This window comes from Elephantulus edwardii, unplaced genomic scaffold (assembly GCF_000299155.1).
Source record: "Elephantulus edwardii isolate Elephantulus edwardi_28Jun2011 unplaced genomic scaffold, EleEdw1.0 scaffold00058, whole genome shotgun sequence".
Taxonomy (NCBI): Eukaryota; Metazoa; Chordata; class Mammalia; order Macroscelidea; family Macroscelididae; genus Elephantulus; species Elephantulus edwardii.
In genome coordinates this window covers 16248795-16267530 of record NW_006399808.1, presented here as the reverse complement: position 1 = coordinate 16267530, position 18736 = coordinate 16248795, and the positions used below count along the sequence as shown (strand labels likewise).

General features: G+C 39.0%; 1 pseudogene; it reads left to right on the top strand.

Moving 5' to 3' along the window:
• The window catches only part of LOC102864587, an 83517-nt pseudogene extending 78719 nt beyond the window's left edge, over positions 1-4798 (top strand).
• Positions 4799-18736: the final 13938 nt, after the last annotated feature.

The following is an 18736-nucleotide window of genomic DNA, read 5'->3' as shown; positions in this document are numbered from 1 at the left end:
AATACAATGTATACAAACTTTTTAAGAAAACCAGTATAATTTTTTAAAAGTAATTATAACATGAGAAAAAAACCTAACATTTAACTAAAATCTGCTTTTTATATGGTGTATGATCATGAATAAATTAAAGTCTGCATGTCATCTGAAAAGACGATGGTCGTTAAGTGCCTCTGAACATTGTTGTGAGGATAATTGTACCAACCATAAGTCAGAGTTGATACTGACTCATACTCATTTAAAATATAGGGCTAGGATACCACGGGAATGATATGTTAACAACTTCTATGTTGTCAGTTATGTGCCAGTTTCTGAGGATCAGAGCCATATTTGTAGAGTCATGAATGGATTATGAGAATTAATTGTCACTTCAAAGTGAAGAGCCTTTACAGAACTCAGTTTACAGGATTATTATGCAGCTGGGAAGAAGCAAGTTTCTCTTTCCTCTTTTAGCCTTGCAGGCCTCCTCCACAACCCCTTAGTAATCTCTAATGTGCAATCAGTGGGGGAGTAGAAATGTAGTTTGCAGAGACTCAGCCTCAATATTACAAAGAAGAACATGGAAGAGTGGATTGAAATGGACAAGTATTAATGATATCATTATTTCAAGTGTAATCTGTGGCCCTCAGGCCTGTTTTTAATTGTTTTTGGTCAAACATTATTCTAGGTCATATAGCCCTGGTGTGTCCACTTGCCATACAGAAGTAACTTGTGGTTGCTGTTAAGGTGAACACTGTCACACTGATATGTCAAATGTGATAATGGCTACCCATGGTAGACAGGGTTTGGTGGAGCTTCCCAATTAAAACAAGCTTGGAAGGAGAAGTGGCATCCATTTCTGTAAATAACATGCCTCTGGAAACCCTATGAACCTGGAGAAGGAGAAAGGATTAAAGTCACGCAAGTGTTGAGGACTTTCGTTCATATGGTCGCTATGACTTGACTACGACTCTACGACACTTAACAAGAACAACAACAAAGCCAAAAGATTGTTTAGGTTTTTATGTATATTAGGACCCAAGTTTTGGTTTTGGGATATTTTTAGGGCCCAAAGTTTTTCATTCATTTTCTAGAGGGAGGGGAAGCTCTTTGGGTTAAAACATTTGAGAGAGTGATATGTACAGTGGCAGTCTCAACTCTGTCAGATTTCAAACGTAAGTTTAGGGGAATGGACAGAAATAAAGGAGAGAATGTGGAAAATTTTTTTTCTTGAAAGAAATCTCAAATATTACCAACAATTCTCACTGAAGTTTATTGACTATGTTTGATGGCATTTGAATTTTACTACCTTGAAGATTTTGCAGTTCTAATTTTATCTCAATTTTACTTTAGTTAATATTTGGTTTGTTTCTATTTATTTATTATTGTGATTTGAGTGAAAGTTACAAAGCATATTGGTTTTTAATTCAACCACTTGAAAACATTTTGTTTCATATATTAATTATAATAACCACAATGTAATTGAACTTCTGTGAATCTTGTGCATCTCATTTTTCTAAGTTACCCTTTCTTGCCTAGTGGTCTTTATTTTTGGGCACTGCTATTCTTTTTTATTTTATTTTATTTTTTGTAAAAGCTATTCTTTTGACTTTAAATAGTTGGTTGATAGAAGAAGTGAGTGTCTCTCTTGTGCTACTCATAATTTTAGAAACCTGTCTATTTTCTGACTGGAAGTTGAGCCATGCTTGTGAGTTTTATATCATGTTCAATGGGTGACTAAGCATCATAATTTCTGGGACTTCATCAGGCTCTATCATATCAGTAAGACTGACATTTTATATTATTCTAAGTTTTGTTTACATTATTCTTCTTGCCTTTGTACTGTAAGACATTTTCAAATTTTCTTCTGAGTTTTTATTTTGTTGTTTTCTTCTGTTCTCATTTGTGTATTATTGTTTGTTGTTACATGTCATTGACTCAAAGACAGCTTACAGCAACTCTATGTACAAAAGACCTGAACCCTGTTGCATAACTATCATAGTTTCTTTAAATTCATAGATTTTCCAGAGGCACACTGTTTAGGAGGTGGATGCCACTTCGACTTCCAAGACTATTTTAATTTGGTTACATGTTGAAAATATTTATTCAGCAAATGAGTAAGAGTAAAAATGTGATAAACAAAAAGAAACCCTTTAGGAATTATTTGAATAAATAATGGTTATGGTACAGTCATACACTGTATTACTATGTAACTTCCACCCCCATCTCCCTGTTGATTTCCTCCTCCCTTGTGATTTCCTAAGAAAAATTTTCTTTGTCCTCCACTTCTTCTTTTAAATTTTTTAAATTTTTTTTCTTCCACTTCATTTAACTCTCTCTTTCCTTTCCTTCATTCTCCCTTACTTCCCCTCCTAAACATTTTTCACTATTTTCTCCTTATTTTTTTCTCCTGTCCTCTTCTTTCCTCCTCTTTTAAATCCTCTCAGTCTCTCAATAATGACTATTCACAATTCTAATCATAGATGAAGTTTGAGACTGGTTAAATTTTACTTACCTCTAAGAAAGTTTGTTTTTATTTTGTTATGTGAGCTCATCATCTGAAATCAAGATTTTCTTTAGACTTCATCTTGAATACAGATCCTCAATAGTAAAGTTTAATTCACCCTTCTAAACTATTTAAAGATGAGAGAACAAGTTTAGTTTCCATTCACAAAGTAAGGACTTAAAAATTGTCTTATTTTCCTTTTTTTTAAAAAATTATGTCTCTTTCTGTCACTGCATAGTATTATTGATGTGCTGCTTTTGCAAACCATCCCAACTTTACTCTGGGAAAAGCAAGGAATACACATCTGATTGGAAATTCCCAGGTATAGTAATACTATACTTCTGGTGCCTTACTCTATTTGACACTGATGCTTTTTTTTCAAGGATAAGATTTGCATATTCTTATACTCAGAGTTTACTGCATGGTTCGAAATTGGAAAGGGTGTATGCTAGGGATGTGTCCTATCTCCATACCTTTTCCAATTTATATACAGATAAGATCATCCAGTAGGGTGGGCCCTATGAGGAGGAATATGGCATCAGGATTGGGGGAAGACTCATCAACAACCTATGTTAGACAAATGACACAGCCCTGCTTGCTGAAACTGAGGAGGATCTGAAGTACTTGCTGTGGAAGGTCAAAGACTGCAGCCTTCAATATGAATTGAAGCTCAACATCAAGAGAACAAAAACTCTCACCACTGGACCTATTTGCCTCTTAATAAAAGACTGTCAAGAGGCGTCCTGGGGGCCCCAGGGAGCAGGGAGCCCAGCTCCTGGGCCTTAGGGGGTGCTGAGAGGGGACAAGTTGTACTCTGGAGAGCTTATGACTTTGGAGAACTGCCTACTGCCTGACAATAAGCTTTGCTTCATGTTGTCCATGTCAAACGGCCTAGACACTGACACCGAGATCAACCTCCACCTGGTGGGCTGCGAGCTCATCCAGGCCGCTGGCATCCTGCTCCACCTGCCTCAGGTGGCCATGACTACTGGGCAACTGTTATTCCAGTACTTCTTCTATACCGAGTCCTTTGTGAAACATTCCAGGAAACATGTGTCATGGCCTACTTACATCTGGCTTCCAAAATCTAAGAAGCTCCGAGAAGGATCAGGATGTCATTTATGTGTTTCATTGTCTCTGATACCTGCGAGAGAAAAAAGAATTCAGTGCCTCTGTTCTTAGATCAAGATTATGTTAATCTAAAGAACCAAATTATAAAGGCTGAAAGACTAGTTCTCAAAGAATTGGGCTTTAGTGTCCACGTGAAGCACCCTCACAAGATAATAATTATGTACCTTCAGGTATAGAGTGTGAACGTAACCAACACCTGGTCCAGACATCATGAAACTACATGAACTTCGCACTGATGTGCTTGTGAGATTCCAGCCCGAGAATCTTGTCTTTGCCTATATTTAACTTCGAGGACACAGGCTTTAGATTCCTCTACCTAATCGTCCTCATTGGATTCTTTTGTTTGGATCAACCGAAGAAGAAATCCAAGAGATCTGCTTAAAAATTCTGCAGCTATATACTTGGAAAAAGGTTGATTTGACTCAACTTCAAAGTGAAGTGCAAAGGAGAAAGCGAGCCATCGAGGAGGCAAAGGCACAAGAGAAAGGTCTGCTCACCAGCAGCACACGAGTTTCGGACAGCGCCTCTTGGTTCTTGCCTGCCCTCAAGCTTGAATCCCCAAAGAAGGCAAAGGGAGTAAGTCCTTTCTCTTGTCTGTGAAGAATGCAAAGGGGAAAGTGGAAGCTTCAAGAAAAGCTAAGGCCAACAGCCCGGCGGAACAGCTTGCTAAAGTGGGGGAGAGAGATAGAGCCAGAGCTGTGAGCAGAACCCCTCGAGGTCTGCGTCTCTGAAAAGGAGGGAAAGGAACAGTGAGTTGTCCTCCAGTGTGTTCAAGTTTCAGAGCAGTTCAAGGAGCCCCAGTGGCTCACCTCCAAGACAGGTGCGCCCTGGTGCAGCATACAAAGTCTCCAAGGTGAGGAGCTACACTGAGTCAAGAGACTGTAAATACCCCACCCACCCCACCCAGAAGCCTCCAAAGTCCCAGAGCTGGAGATCTTCTTGCTCTCCAAGCAGCACTAGGGAACGTTCAGAGAATCCTGGGATTACCGAAACGAGAGGAGGGAGCGTCCTCAGTCACAGGATGGAGCAGGCCGCCACTATGAGCGAGATCACCCTGGGCACAGCAGGCCGCAGGGGAGCATGCAGATTGATGGTGGCTGCTCGCCAGCTGCTGCTTGGGGCATAGAGTCCTGCTCTTTGCTGTCTCTTGCGTTGTTCCCTTTGGGAATGCCATTGACTCTTTAGACTTGTTATGAATTTGGAGGTGGAACTGAGGGCAGTGAGATGTTCTTCGGCTGGCTGGACTGTGTATCCACGCATGATCATGTGTCTGAGTGCCAGGTATACAACCGTCTGTGTACAAGGAAGATCCTCCATCCCCACCCCCAGTCTGCTGGCTGCTGGAAAGAACAGAACCGCACATGGTGACAGTGGTGGAGCTCAGTGCTAATAACAAGCTGTCTCCTCTCCCCAGTACTGATGCTCAGTTAAGTTAAGCCAAGAAAAAATATTTTTAGAATCTTTACCTGTGTTGTTGTTGTTATGTGTCGTCGAGCCGTTTGCGACTCATAGCGACCCTATGTACAACAGCCCTAAACCCTGCTCTACCATGTGCCAATTGCACTGCCTCTGACACACCCATCCCGATTACCCCAGTTACTGAATCAATCCATCTCATAGAGGGTCTCCCCCTCTTGTGCCGTCCCTCCACCCTCCCAAGCATGATGTCCCTCTCCAAGGACCTGTCCCGCCTTGTCACATGCCCAAAGTATGTCAGACGAAACCCCAGAATCCTTGCCTCCTAGGATTTGTTTGGTTTAATCCTCTCCAGGATGAATCTGTTTTGGTTTTTTTTTCCTGGCAGTCCATGGTACATTCAATACTCTTCTCCAGCACCGCAGCTCAAAGGAACCAATTCTCCTTCTGTCCTCCCTAGTCATTGTCCAACTCACTGATGCATAACAAGTGATTGCAAAGACCATGGCCTTTATCAGGCACACCTTAGTCTCCAGAGAGACGCCGTTGCTCTTGAGTACTTTAGAGAGGTCTCTAACTGCAGACTTTCCCATCGCAATATGCTTTTTGATTTCCTGACTGCTGGTGCCAATAGTGTTAACTGTGGAGCCGAGCAAACTGAAGCTGTGAACAATCTCAATCTCTTCGCCATCGACTGGTCCAGTGGTGAGAATCTTTGTCTTCTTGACATTGAGCCTCAGTCCATACTGAAGGCTGCAGTCCTTGACCCTTTGCAGCAAGTGCATGAGGTCCTCCTCAGTTTCAGCAAGCAGGGTTGTGTCATCCATAACGCATGACCTATATTAGGTTGTATTTATGTATGTATTTTGGAGTGTTTATACATATTTTGCAGTGTTTAACAGTACAATATGAGAAAATGGCCCTACTAGCCACCCATTCTCTGTCCACATTGTAAATAAACATGTGTTTTTAAGACAAGTGAAAGCTGTATATGAAAACTCAATTTGGATTCTGTCAGCTTGAAACTTGTATAGAGAACTCTGAGTTTTAGAATGTGAAGGAATTTTGATCTGTGTTGAAAAGTCATATATTTTTATCTGTGCAATGCTGTTTCCGGGCCACTGGCTCCTAAATAGAGAAGTTTTCTATACATGCTCTTTATGTGGTTTAAATAAACAATTCTCTCTACTCAGAAAAAAAAAAGACTGAGAAGAGATTGAGATTGTTAACATCTTTAGTTTGCTTGGCTCCACAATCACACTCTTCATACCAGCAGCCAGAACATTAAAAGACAAATTGCATTGGGAAAGTCTGCTGTCCAGGACCTCTCCAGAGTACTGAAGAGCAATGATGTCAGTCTGGAGACTAGTGTGTGCCTAAACCAGGCAACAGTCTTTACAATTACTTGCTGTGCATCCAAAAGGTGGACAATGACTAGGGGTAACTGAAGGAGAGTTGATGTCTTTGAGCTGTGGTGCTAGAGAAGAGTATTGAATATACCATGGACTACTAGGAAAACAAAGAGATTTATCCTGGAGGGGGTAAACCCAGGCTGCTCATTGGAGGCAAGTGTTCTGAAGTTTCATCTGAAATACTTTGGACATGTTGTAAGGAAGGACCAGACCTTGGAGAGGGGCATCATGCTTGGGAGGGTGGGTGGAGTGACAGCAAAAGAGATGAAGACCTTTGATGAGATGAATTGATTCAGTGACTGGGGTAATGGGGTTAGGTGTGTCAGAGACAATAAGATTGGCACAATATAGAGCAGGGCTGTTGCACATAGGGTCTCTATGAGTCCCAGGTGAATCGACGGTACTTAACAACCACAACAACAACATGTCAATCTATCTTATTGAAGGTCTGTCTATCCTGAGTTTCCACCTTTCCCAACATTATGTCTTTTCCCAAGGTCTATCCCCTCCTTAATATATGCCCAAAATATGTGAGATGAAGTTTCACCATCCTTACCACTAAGGAAGATTCTAGTAGTACTTCCTCCATGATAGACTTGATTGGTTTTTAAGAATCTGTGAGATATTCAATATAGTTCTCCAACACCATAATTCACAGACAAAAATTCCTTTTCAGCCCTCTTTATTAATTATTTAATATTAATATTCATAGAAAGCAATTGAAAATATCATAGCTTGGATCAGATGCACCTTAGTCTTTAAACTGTTCTTTCTCTTTAGCACTATTATTGTTATGTGCCATTAAGTCACCTGTAACTCATAGCAACCCTATGTTCAATAACTCTGAAGTCTGCCCTATCCTGAACCAGTCTCCCTGACTCAGACACACGTCCTCCCTTCCCCAGTGACTGTGTAAATCTGTCTTATTGTGGGACTTCTTCTCTTGTGCTTCCCTCCAACTTTCTAAGTATGATGTCCTTCTCCAAGGACTGATCCCTCCAGGCCACGTGTTCAAAGTATGGATACAGAACTACAAAATACTTGCTTCCAAGGAGCAACTTAATTTCTCTGACATCATTAGTCTTTAGTACTTTGCAGAGGTACCTGGTAGCAAACTTCCCCAATGTAATTCCTCTTTTGATTTCCTGACTGCTGTTGCCAAGAGTGTTGATTGGGGAGCAAAGCAAGCTGCAAATGCTATAATCTCTTCTCCATCCATCATGATGCTGCCATTTTCCACAGTGGTGAAAATCTTTATTGTCTTGATGCCAAGCTTTTACCTATATTGAAGACTACAGTCCTTGACTTTCTGCAGCAAATGCTTCAGATCCTCTTCAGTTTGGCAAGCAAGGTTGTGTCAAGGTTGTGATGGATCTTCCTCCAGTGCTGATGCCACATTCCTCCTCATAGAGTCCAGCCTCACTAATGTCTGTTCCACATACAGATTGAAAAGGTCTGAAGACCAGAGTACTGTGGAGGAGACTTAGTAGACAATATCAACTTAAATAAAGCTAATTAAAACTAAGTAAGTTTTAAGCTTTTGCAGTTAGAAATTATACTCTCCCTTGGTTTTAAATCAAATCATCTATCCAGTTATTCACTGAGGACTGTCTCTTATTGTTTGATGTTGACTATAAGGGTAATTGAATATTGTCTCTGGAATCTTTAGTCTGTGCTGAACGTGAAGCCAGTTTCATGGGAATGCAACGTAGACAGTCACACAGAAGCCTTGCTTAAATGAGTGCCTGCTTGAGTTAATGCTCTGCTGGTGTCCTGTTGAAATTGTTAATACTTTTTGAATACAGTGTCTTACATTTTTCTTTTCCCCCAGGCCCAGTATATCATTTAGGATGTCCTGGGTGAATTAATCATTCATGCAAGGACAGTTGAAAGAACAGAGCTAGGACTTCTTCAAGCTTAACAGGAAACTTGATAAAACCCCTATAGCTATTTATCTAATGAATGCCCATTTGTGGGATAGAATCTAGCTTGAAATTTGCTTCAGTTATAGCCAATGACATAGTGAAGTATTAACCTTATCCTCTTTCACTCACTGCTGTTTTACAGCAGAAACTTTTACCAATTTGCACAATAACAACCTGACATATGTCAGTTCATATTAGTGTCATTAAGGAGAATATAGCTCATCCTAGCACAGATAAATAGTAACAGTAAAATAAAACCCTAAGATAGAACTTTTTGTAAATTTTGTCTAAATAGTCTTGCATCACAACATTCATGCTATGTACATTCTATGCTCCAATTGCTAAATAATGTTTGTTTTTGTTTTTCCTCATTTCAACTGGCTTCCAGGGCACTCCCAGTATGCTATTATAACTATCTTTTTTTTCTTTAGTGTTCATAGGGTTTTCAAAGGCCTATTATTTAGGAAGTAGATGGCCCATTCTCCTTCCTAGTCTGTTTTAATGAGTGTGCTCCACCAAAATCTCTTCACCATGGGTAACCTTTTTGTCATTTGACATACCAGTGGCACAGATTTCAGTATCACTGCAGCCTTAAGTTATCCAGTACAGCAAACTGACAGACAAGCTCTGTATCACTTAAAAAATGTTCTCTCAAAAGACAATTAAAACCAGGTCAGAAGACCACAGGTTCAAAAGTCTAACCAAATTTTAAATACAAATGCCCATCCTCTAGGTCTTGATTGCTAAACAAGAGGCTTCCAGAAAACGGCTCATTGTGAACAAAATCAGAAATGACCAAATAGCTTATACTTGATGGATAACAAAATAAAAAAGGTCAAAACAGTTTACATTCAGATTTAAAGTAAATTAAAAAAAAAAAAGTATTTACCTTCCAGAATCCAAATGATCCAAGCTGGAGACTCACCCTGAGACAGGGCTCAACCAACTTTTAAATGGATTCTGGCTGAAAGTAAGGAATACTAGAATAATATAAATTTGTGCTTTATTGATTATGCAAAGGAATTTGACTTTGTGGATCATAAAAAGTTGTGGCTGACATTAAGAAGAATGGAATCCCAGAGCACTTGATTGTGCTATTGTAGAACCCGGGCCAGGTAACTGTTGTGTGAATGGAGCAGGGGAACACTGCAGGGTTTGGAATTGGGAAGGGAGTGTGCTAGGATTTTATATTTTCATACTCGTTCTCTCTCTCTCTCTCTTTATATATATATTTTTTTTTCAATCAGTATGCTGAGCAAATTATTCAAGAAGTTGGACTCTATGAGGAGAAGTTTGGCATCAAGATTGAAGGGAAAGACTCATCAATAACTTACATTATACAGATGACACAACCTTGGTTGCTGAAAGTGGGGTAGATTAGAAGTACTTTTTGCAGAAGATCAAGGAATGCAGCCTTCAGTATGGATTGCAGCTCAATATCAAGAAAAAACATATTCTTACCACTGGATATTTAGGCAGCATCATGATAGATGGAGAGGGAATTGAAACTGTCAACAGCTGCGTCTTGCTTTGTTCCACAATTTACATCCTTGGTACCAGCAGTCAGAAAATAAGGAGACACATTGCACTGAGAAAGTCTATAGTTAGAAACTTCTCCAAATTATTGAGGAGTAACAAAATCAGTTTGAAGAATAAGGTGTGTCTGACTCAGGCCATAGTCTTTATGATTACTTGCTATGTATCTGAGAACTGAAAAATGAAAAAGGATGGTAGGAGAATAATGGACACCCTTGAGCTGTGGTGTTGGATAAGAGTACTGAACATCCTATGGGTGGCCAAGAGAATAAACAGATACTTCTTTTTTTTAAAAAAATAAAACCAGATATTTCTTGAAGAATGTGCAACTGTAGTGCTCATTGAAGGGAAGAATGATGAAACTTTGATTCACATATTTTGGGTGTGTTGCTAGAAGGTGTTATTCCTTGGAAAAGGACATGATGTTGGGAAGGGTAGAGGGGCGCCAAAGAAAAGGAAGACCCTCAACCAAGTGGATTGACATGGTAACTGCTGTGATGGGCTCTTGTGTGTCAGAAAGTGTGAGGAAGGCACAGGATAGACCAGGGTTCAGATCTTGTGTTCATATGGTCACTGTGAGTCATACTTGATGACACCTAAGAACAACATATATTGTGTTAGAGGTAACTACTTCTACTCCTTCCATTAACCACTCACTGCCGTCAGATTGATTTTAAAGTATGACTTCCCTTTGTTGGGTTCTTAAGGCTTGGAATCTTTGTGGGATGAAGGTGTTCATCTTTCCCTGTTTTAAGTTGGTAAATTCTAACTGCTGATCTTTTGATTAATAGCTTAATACATAATGCAACAAATAGGTTACTACTACCAGGGATCCTAGCTTCATCTGTTAGGAAGCACAATAAAATCAGATTATTATTGTTTCATTTCATTAAGTAAAATCCATTGTTGTGATGATGTTGTGTGTCAAGTATGTGTATTATCTTCAATGACTGAATTATTGGATTATCACAAGAACTTTTTTCCAAGGTACTTTGGAAGGAAACCAAACTACTAATTTTTCAGTTTACAGATGAATGCATTAATCAGCCATGTGCACTGCTATAGCATTCTCTCTTATTTTTCTATAAGCTATATTTTTTATCTTATCTTCTACAAAAATCTCAACAATTCATTACCATTGAGTTGGAAACAATTTGTAGCTGACCTTTCAGTAGGTTTCAGAGGCTGTAAATCAGATGAGACCCTTTCCATAATTTTTTTCCCCATGTGTTTGAACAATTGGTGGATTTGAATTCAATAAACTTAGAGAAAGGACAATAGTTATAGAACAAAGTTAAAGTATTTTGTTTATGGAGTTAATAATAGATGATACTTAACAACAACAACAATATATATTGCTAAGCCCTTGTGTTCCATTTTGGACTTCCATTGGCTTGATGCTGTATGATGACACCCTTGTTTTGGCTGAGGGTCTGTGTAGATTGTTTGAGTTGGCCACAAGACTTTCTCCCAATTTGGCTTCCTTCTACAACAGTGTGCAGTACTTTTGTGTATAAATAAACTGAAAACGGTAACTTGGAATGTGTTTTTAAGTAAAGCACATGATCTGGAAAGAATCAGACCCTGAATCATGCAGTCTTCCTAAAACACAACTTCCAGAGTGAGATTTGATTTAAAAATCTCCTGCAGAAAGGGTAATTATGGCCCAGTAGCAATGGCTTAGCGATGATCTGATGGGCTTCTAGGAGATGGTGCATTAGTTTTAATTTTTTACATTTTGAATAAACTATTTTTCCCCACTAGTTTTGACTGTGCTTTTTCTTTCAGCTTGTGATTAGAATGTACAGAAAATTTCCAAGTAAATAAAAACCCAGTTTTCAACTCTAATTCTAACCACTTCTTCTAATTACTCATAGCCTTATTTTCCCTTCCCTCCTCCCTTTTTTCTTGTTGTGTACCTTCAAATTGGATCTTACAGGCACAAAAGGAGACTGCCCTCCTTCTTCAGCAGAGCATCTGGTGGACTTGAACCATGGACCTTTGGAATTGCAGTGAAGCTTCCCACTAGAACATCAGAGCTCCCCACACACAGCTTTTAATTCTGTGATGAAATTGTATAATTTCTCTTAAGTGAAACTGAACATAATTGTTCTAAATTTTGGTCTGCTTATTGGTGCCTTCTTAATTATGTTATTTTTTAACTTTTTATCCTTGGGGGTCTACTTTTTTTTTTTTTAATTGTAGTGAGAACAAGAAAGATGAGTACCACAGCTATTTACAAAATGAAAAATTTTTAAAATGCAATCTCTTACCCTTTCCCTGTGGGTGGAAGGTATCTGGGTCCTGGTTGGTTCACTGGAGGCCTTTTGATGGGAAAACATGTAGTATGGAGGACCTACATCCATGTTTTTATTCATGTGAGGCCTCAGGCCTGTGTCACTTGGGCCTGCTTGTTAATATTTTTGAAATGAACACTCCTAAGTGTTACAGCACTCCTCTGTCATTTCTCTGTATTGAGATAACTATAGATTGCTGTGATACTGAATGTTGTGCCATTGGTCTGTCAAGTGCCATAATGGTTACACATGGTTGACAATATCTGGTTAGCTAACAGATTAAGACAGGCTTGGAAGCAGAGTGCCATGCACTTCCTAAACATGCCTATGGAAACTCTATAAACTTAGAGAAAGGACAATAGTTATAGAACAAAATTAAAGTCTTTTGTTTATGGGGTTAGTAATAGATGGCACTTAACAGCAACAATGTATATTGCAAAGCCTTTGTTTTCCATTTTGGACTTCCATTGGCTTGACACTATATGATGCCACTCTCGTTTTGGTTGAGAGTCTGTGTAGATTGTTTTCTTTATTTAAGCCTCATGTTTAGAGTCAATAAGACCTCCAGGAGGACACTTGAATTTAAGGCCAAGCCTTGTTTCCATTTTGGAAACTGGGTAGAGCGACTAGACTCTGTAAGATGAGATCTCTTGTTTTTGTTGAAGGACATTGTGTAATGTGTTGCAGTTTTTTGTTTCCGTTTTTTTGTTCGTTTGTTTTTTTGATGTGTCAAGTGTGATAATGGTTACTCATGGTGGACAGTGTTTGGTGGAGCTCCCCAATTAAAACAAGCTTGGAAGCAGGAGTGGCATCCACTTCTGGAATAGCTTGCCTCTGGAAACTGTAATAACTTGGAGAAACAATGAAAATTATATAATTGTTCAGGTGTTTCATTCACAGGGTCATTATGAGACGCCTATGACTCGATGGCACTTGACAATAACAATAACAATCTTTTACCACCACCCCCACCTTCCTTTCCTCACCAACAAAAGAGGGGGGAAGAATGGAACGACAAAAATTATATTCCACATCTTTCCCTATAATAGGCCTTTGGTATACAGCAAAATGGCATCCATAGGAGAGTACCCTGTTTCAGAAAAGAACACATACTACCTTCTTCCTTGATAAGAGCACAGACTTATTTCCAAAATATTGTGACCTCCCTGCAAAAACAGAGCACATTTCATTTCTTTATACATTGTAAGATTTGGAGATTATCTCCATTGCTCCAAAATTAAAACCAGGAAATCCATTTGCCACAGAGTTGATTCTGACGCTAATCTTTGTGTGTTAACGTAGAACCAGTTTTCAGAAGAGCTCTGATGGTCTAGTGGCAAGAAGCTGTGCTGCAATACCGAAGGCACATGGTTTGAGGTTACCAGCTACACCATGGGAGAAGGATGCACAATTTTCTCCTGTGCAAATGGTGCACTCTGGTGTTATAGTTTGTATGGGGTTAGGGTGCAAACTCAAAGGTGGCACCTCTCTATTTGAACCCACCAGTGTCTCTGTAAGAGAAAGATGGACAGCATCCTCCCATGTAATTTAAAGCCTCTGAAAATCTCGCTGGTGGAAGGCTATAAAGTGGTTTTGACGTGACAATAAGGATTTTCCCCCCTACGGCGCAGGAGGGGAAGGCCCTCTATGAGGTGTATTGATTCAGTGACTGGGATAATCAGGATGGGAGTGTCGGAGACAGTGCGATTGGCACAGGAAAGAACAGAGTTTAGGGCTGTTGTACATAGGGTCGCTATGAGTCGCAAACGACTCGATGGCACATAACAACAACAACAACAACTAGTTTATTTACAAACTTCTAATAGGAATTGAACAAATTCTTTCCATTTATCTCACCGCCCCACCCATCAAATTGCACAATCCAATGATTAAGCCCCACCACCCCCCTTCTCCCTCCACATCCACATCCCTCTGCTTTCAGCCTTTTCCATCCCTCTTGGATCCTTGTACTCATTCTACAATAATGGTTTTATATAATATCTACTCTTGTGGGACTGAGTTCATTTAGCATAATGCTCTCCAGTCCCTCCAAAGTTACAGAATAATTTACAAAGTCATTGCTCCTGCATGCTGCATGGTATTCCATTGTGTGAATGTACCATAATTTCTCAATCCATTCATTTGTGGTTGAACATTTGGGCTGTTTCCAAGTTCTTGTGATGGTGAATAATGCTGCTATGAACATTAGTGTATGAGTCTCAGTTTGTGCCTCAGTTCATATTCTCAGGGTATATTCCAAGTAGTGGAATAGCTGAGTCATATGGAATTTCTATGTTCAGCTTTTTGAGGAAGTGCCAGACTGCCTTCCAGAATGGTTGGTGGGTTTGTAAAATGGTGCAACAATAAGGATTTTGAATCTGTCAATGACCTTGAGTTTTGAGTTTGGTGTTCAGAAAAAGCAGAAACCTCCGGGCATTCCTAGATGCTCTCTTGTATATCATCAAATAGGAACCTACTCATAGCTGACCTTCCAGCAGATTTTTAAAACCAGTTTAATTAAATGGGAGGAGATTGCCTGTCTTTCTCCCCCACAGAGCAGATGGAGGATTCACACTGTGTGCCTTTGGGGTGGCAGTGCAGCTCCTTACCACTCGGCCATCAGAGTTCCTTCCAGGTCCACTCTGATGTGCCAGTCTTTGTATTCGCTTGTACCACCAGTGATTCCTTTGTTTTTCTGAGAACTTGTATTTTAACTGGAAGATATTTCATATTTGAATGCGTTAGGCAAATTAAACAACAAGGAATAAAAGAGCAAAACTTAAAAAAACAAAACAAAACAAAACCTTTCTTAATTTTTTCTATTTTTGATTGGGTTGTGGGTGTGTTCTATTCAGAATAAAGAGATATTTTGAATTTTATAGCTAGGCCTGTTTTCCCTCCCTTTAATCAGCTTCTGTGGATTTTAAATAAAAACATTTCAACCTTGTATTTTTATGCTAATTTTAGAGATAATCAGTACTAAGGTTTCCTTTCCAGATTGCATCCACCACTAACAAGTCTATGAAGTTTACTAGGCCTCATTTACAAGGATTATGCAAAGAAAAAAATGAGGTTCTTTTATTTAGATTAAGGCCATATTATCATAAGAACATCACATCATGTATTGCAGAGAGCATTTTTAATAGAAGTAATAAATATGGCAGTAAGTCACCGTTGAACACATAATTTAATACCACCGTTGAACACATAATTTAATACTAGTAATTATATGCCCACAAACCTCATACGAACCAGTCTCATACTTTTATTTTATATACACATGCATGTATTACGAAATGACTGTGAGTTTTCAAATATTTCACCAGAAAACTATTTTTTCTTGTAAACTTTAATGGTGTTAGGTCATAAGACTTTGTTCAGGAGTATATTTTGTTCAAGGGAAATCTTAATAAACAGATTTTATGAGAAAGTCACAAGGCTGAATGCATTTACAGCATTGAACTGTGACTAAGTTAAAGTGCCTGCAATGAGAGCATAAACGGAAAACAAAAAGTACACAACAAACCAACAACATGAGTAGACAATCGTTACTGCTTTTCTTAAAAGTGTTTGCTTTCAAAAAAATTTTAAAAGTGTTTGCTTTCACCTCTCTATGAATTTTATGATTTTTTTTAAGTTTGCGAAAATATGAGGGAAAAATAAGGAATTTTCCTAACTGGTCATTTGTGTTTATCTTTATGGTGTTCAGATCATGGAAATAAGAGAAGAGGAAGGAGATATAGCACCAGTTTTCATTTTAAAACTTTAACTTAGAAATATTTTTAAACTGACAGTGAAGTTGCCAGAATTATTGTCCTTGTTTTGATTATATGCTGTCGAATGGTAGCTGACTCTTGCACAAATTTTCAGAGACTGTAAACCGCATGGGAAGAGATTGCCCATCTTACTCTATCAAGCAGCTGGTGGATTTAAACCGCCTATCTTGAGTTCACAGCACAGTTCATTACCACTCGGCTATCCGAGCTCCCTTTTATATATCTGGTTTTTACCTTATATTTTTGGATGACTTGAAAGTAATTTACAGACAAGATGATTCCTCATTTCTAAATATCTTATACTTTAGTCTGTTAGGTATTGTTGTTAAGTGCTGTTGAAGCGAATATAACTAATAATGACTCTATGAACAAGAGATCTGAGCCCTGTCCTATTCTGTGCCACCTTCATCATCTCTGAAATGCTTAACCCCATTGCTGCAGTTACTATGTCAGTCCAACTTGTAGAGGGTCTTCCTCTCTTTTGCTGACTTCTTACTCTTCCATTATATAAATACACACACACACACACACACACACACACAGAGAGAGTTACTCTTCGTTTATGTAAATACACACACACACACACACACACAGAGAGAGAGAGAGAGAGAGAGAGAGAGAGAGAAACACATTTATATTAAAAAATACGTATACACACACAGATACATAGTCTATGCCAGGAAATTAGGAGGTCTGGCCAATGTATTGGAAGATGTCCATATTTATTCTCATTCTGACAAAGGGGATCCAACAGAATGTGGAAACTGTAGAATAATATCATTAATGTCATATGCAAGCAAGTTGCTGAAGATCATTAAAAAAACAGAACAATACATAGATAGGGAACTGACAGAAGTTCAAGCAGGATTTAGAAAAGGCTATGGCATCAGGCATATCATTGCTGATATCAGATGCATCCTGGCTGATAGTAGAGTTTATAAGAAGAATGTCTGTTTGTGCTTTATTGACTATGCAAAGGCATTTGTGTGGATCATAACAAGTTGTGGCTGACACTGAGAAGAATGGGAGTCCCAGAGCACTTAACTGTGCTGATGCAAAACCTCTATCTGGATCAGGAAGATGTTGTACAAACAGAGTAGGGGAACACTTCATGGTTTAAAATCAAGAAGGGAGTGTGTCAGGATTCCATATGATGAGCAAATTATCTGAGAAGCTGGACTCTCTGAAGAAGAATGTGGCATCAGAATTGGAGGGACATTCATCAATAATCTGTGTTATGCAGATGACCCAAGCTTGCTTGCTGAAAGTGAGGAGTATATTGAACACTTCTTGCCAAAGATCGAGGAATGTAGTCTTCAATATTGGTTGCATCTCAATGTCTAGAAAACAAATATTCTGACCACTGGACCAATAGACAGCATCATCATGGGTGGAGAAAAAAATGAAAATGTGAACAATTTCATCTTACTTGGATCCACAATTAACACCAAGGATACCAGCAGTCAGGAAATAAGGAGACACATTGCACTGAGAAAGTCTGCAGTTAGAGAACTCTCCAAATTATTGAGGAGTACTAATGTCCGTTTTAGGACTAAGGTGCATATGATTCAGGCTATGAATTACTTGAATTTTTTCCAATTACTTGCTATGCATCTGAGAGCTGGACAGTGAATAAGGATGACAGAAGAATTGATGCCTTTGAGCTGTGGTGTTGGAGAAAAGCACTGAAGCACTGAACATCCCATAGATGATGAAAGGAAAAAAAAAACCACAAAACACCATATCTTGGAAAGGGTGCAGCTGGACTGTTCATTGGAGGAAAGGATGATGAGACTTCTTCCCTCCATATACTTTGGCCATGTTGCTAGGAGGGCTTATTCCTTGGAGAGGGAAATGATGCTTGGGAGGGTGGAGGGTCAGTGAAAAAGAGGAAGATCCTTGACTAGGTGAATTGACATGATGACTGCTGCAATGAACTTTAGTGTATCAGGAAGTGTGAGGATGGCACAGGATAGGAAAAGGGTTAGATCTGTTGTTCACAGAGTTGCTGTTAGTCATACTTGACTCGCTGGCACCTAACGAGAATAACACACACATATATATGGATAAAATCTCTCTCTCATCTATCTATCTAATCTAATCTATCTATCTAATCTAATCTATCTATCTATCTATCATCTATCTATCTATCATCTATTATCTAATCATCACTGTCCTTCCAGTTGCTTCTGTGTGTACTCCAGCTGGCAACTGGCAACTGGCAACCCGCTTTTGCAACCACCTTTTGGTCAACAGTTCAAAGTTTAAGCTGTACCATCTATGAACTCGTGTGTGTGTGTGTGTGTGTGTGTGTGTGTGTGTGTGTGTGTGTGTGTAGCTGTGGTGTTTTTGTGTATTATATACCAATGGGTTGGCAGTTGGAATCCACCAGCTTTTCTTTGGAGGAAGATAGTCAGTTTCCTTAAAATTTAATTGTTAAGCTAGCCCTTCCTGTTTGATTTATTGCCTCTGAAAACCCACTGGAGGGTCAGCTATAGGTCTGTTATATCTCGACGGCACACAACAATAACATATGCATTCTGCCCCACTGGAGAAACATAAGCAACCTACTTCTGTGCAATTTATAATCTCTGAAAATACACTTGAGAGTCAGCTCTGAGTTTGTTCTGACTTGGCAGTGTAGGACAGAACAAAGTGTGTGTGCAAATTCACATTGTTACAATGCCATTCAAATTTCAGGGATTGCCCTGATAATGTTGTATTTAGAGTCAAAACATGGAATCCAGAATCAAATATTTCA